At 40.8% G+C, this 3381-nt stretch overlaps 1 pseudogene; it reads left to right on the forward strand.

Moving 5' to 3' along the window:
• The first annotated feature begins 1865 nt into the window (after window positions 1-1865).
• Window positions 1866-2871, forward strand: LOC112646618 (L-lactate dehydrogenase B chain-like; annotated as a pseudogene).
• The last annotated feature ends 510 nt before the right edge of the window (window positions 2872-3381 follow it).

The following is a 3381-nucleotide window of genomic DNA, read 5'->3' on the forward strand; positions in this document are numbered from 1 at the left end:
CCCTGATGAACACAGATGCAAAAATTCTCACCAAGATACTAGCCGATGGGATCCAATAATACATTAAGAAGATTATTCACCATGACCAAGTGGGATTTATCCCCGGGATGCAAGGCTGGTTCAATACTTGTAAAACAAATCAATGTGATAGATCACATCAACAAGAGAAAAAACAAGAACCCTATGATCCTCTCAATAGATGCAGAGAAAGCATTTGACCAAAGACAGCATCCATTCTTGATCAAAATGCTTCAGATTATAGGGATATAGCAAACGTTCCTCAATATCTTAAAAGCCATTTATTAAAAGCCCACAGAAAATATCATTCTCAATGGGGAAAAACTGAGAGCCTTTCCCCTAAGATCAGAAACATGACAGGGATGTCCACGCTCACCACTGCTATTCAACATAATACTAGAAGTCCTAGCCTCAGCAATCAGACAACAAAAAGATATAAAAGGCATTTAAATTGGTAAAGAAGAAGTCAAACTCTCCCTCTTCACAGATGACATGTTACTGTACATAGAAAACCCAAAAGACTCCACCCCAAGATTGCTAGAACTCATCCAGCAATTCGGCAGTGTGGCAGGATACAAAATCAATGCCCAGAAATCAGTGACATTTCTATACACTAACAATGAGACTGAAGAAAGAGAAACTAAGGAGTCAATCCCATTTACAATTGCACCCAAAAGCATAAGATACCTAGGAATAAACCTAACCAAAGAGGTAAAGGATCTATACCCTAAAACCTACAGAACACTTCTGAAAGAAATTGAGGAAGACACAAAGAGATGGAAAAACACTGCATGCTCATGGACTGGAAGAATAAATATTGTGAAGATCTCTATGGTACCCAGGACAATCTACACATTCAGTGCAATCCCTGTCAAAATACCATGGACTTTCTTCACAGAGTTGGAGCAAATAATCTTAAGACTTGTTTGAAATCAGGGCAGCCCCGGTGGTGCAGCCATGTAGTGCCGCCCGCAGCCCAGGGTGTGATCCTGGAGTCTTGGGATCGAGTGCCACGTCGGGCTCCCTTCATGGAGCCTGCTTCTCCCTCTGCCTCTCTCTCTTTCTCTCCCTCTCTCTCTGTCACTCATGAATAAATAAAATCTTTTAAAATAATCTTTAAAAAAAAACATTTGTGTGAAATCAGAGAGACCTGAATAGCCAGAGGAATATTGAAAAAGAAAACCAGAGCCGGGGGCATCACAATGCCGGATTTGAAGCTGTATGACAAAGCTGTGGTCATCAAGACAGTGTGGTACTGGCACAGAAACAGACACATAGATCAATGGAACAGAATAGAGAACCCACCCAGAACAGGCCCTCAACTCTATTTTCAGCTGATATTTGACAAAGCAGGAAAGAATATCCACTGGAAAAAGGACAGTCTTTTGAATAAATGTTGGGAAAATTGGACAGCCACGTGCAGAAGAATGAAACTAGACCATTCTCTTACACCATACACAAAGATAAACTCAAAATGGATGAAAGATCTAAATGTGAGACAAGAATCCTTCAAAATCCTAGAGGAGAACACAGGCAACACCTTTTTTGAACTTGGCCACAGTAACTTCTTGCAAGATGCATCTATGAAGGCAAGGGAGACAAAAGCAAAAAAGAACTATTGGGACTTAAGCAGGATAAAAAGCTTCTGCACAGCAAAAGAAACAGTCAACAAAACTAAAAGACAACCTACAGAATGGGAGAAGATATTTGCAAATGACGTATCAGATAAAGGGCTAGTATCCAAGATCTATAAAGAACTTATGAGGCAGATTCTGCGCCAGAGGAGATGCACGCAGCTAACATTGTCTTCTTCACAGGACTCTTAAAGCCAGTTGTCACATGGCACAATGGCGACTCTTACAGTAAAACTGATTGCACCAGTTGCAGAAGAAGAGGCAGCGATCCCAAACAATAATATCACTGTAGTGTGTGTTGGAGAAGTTGGTATGGCATGTGTCATCTGCATTCTGGGACAGTCTCTGGCTGATGAACTTGCCCTTGTGGATGTTTTAGAAGATAAACTCAAAGGAGAAATGATGGATCTACAGCATGGGAGCTTATTTCTTCAGACACCTAAAATTGTGGCAGATAAAGATTACTCTGTGACTGCCAATTCTAAGATTGTGGTGGTGACTGCAGGAGTCTGCCAGCAGGAGAGAGAGAGCTGCCTCAATCTGGTGCAAAGGAATGTTAATGTTTTCAAATTCATTATTTCTCAGATAGTCAAGTACAGTCCTGGTTGTATCATAATTGTGGTCTCCAACCCAGTGGATATTCTTACATTGGTTACCCGGAAACTAAATGGACTACCCAAGCACCGTGTGAATAGAAGTGGGTGTAATCTGGATTCTGCTAGATTTTGCTATCTTATGAATGAAAAACTCGGCATTCATCCCAGCAGCTGCCATGGATGGATTTTGGGAGAACATGGCGACTCAAATGTGGCTGTGTGGAGTGGAGTGAATGTGGCAGATGTTTCTCTTCGGGAACTGAATTCAGAAATGAGAACAGAAAACAACAGTGAAAATTGGAAGGAAGTGCATAAGATGGTTGTTGAAAGTACCTAAGAAGTCATCAAGCTAAAATGATATACCAACTGAGCTATTGGATTCAAGTGTGGCTGATCTCATTGAATCCATGTTGAAAAATCTCTCCAGGATTTATCCAGTGTCAACAATGGTGAATGGCATGTATGGTATCGAGAATGAAGTTTTCCTGAGTCTTCCATGTATCCTGACCACTTGGGGCTTAACCAGTGTGATCAACCAGAATCTGAAGAATGATGAGGTTACCCAGCTCAAGAAAAGGGCAGATACCTTGTAGGACATCCAGAAAGACCTAAAAGATCTGTGACTTCTGGCTTCTAGGCTGTAGAAATGTAAAACTATGATGTGATTAACTGTGAGCCTTTAACTTTTCATCCACTATACATGGATCACAGTTTGCTTTTATTTTCCTAAATATGTGAATCCAGGCTCACAGAATCAAAGCCCAAGCTTGGCTTAATACTTACAATATAAGCCTTGAACAAATAAAAGTAACTATTATAGTGTGAAAAAAAAAAAGAACTTATGAAACTCAACACCCAAGAAACAAACAATCCAATCATGAAATGGGCAGAAGACATGAGCAGAAATTTCACCAAAGAAGACATAGACATGGCCAACAAGCACATGACAAAATGCTCCGCGTTGCTTGCCATCAGGGAAATACAAATCAAAACCACAATGAGATACCACCTCACACCAGTGAGAATGGGGAAAATTAACAAGACAGGAAACTACAAATGTTGGAGAGGATGTGGAGAAAGGGGAACCTGTTGGTGGGAATGTGAACTGGTGCAGCCACTCTGGAAAACAGTGT

The sequence above is a fragment of the Canis lupus genome, chromosome 32 (assembly GCF_003254725.2).
Source record: "Canis lupus dingo isolate Sandy chromosome 32, ASM325472v2, whole genome shotgun sequence".
NCBI lineage: Eukaryota > Metazoa > Chordata > Mammalia > Carnivora > Canidae > Canis > Canis lupus.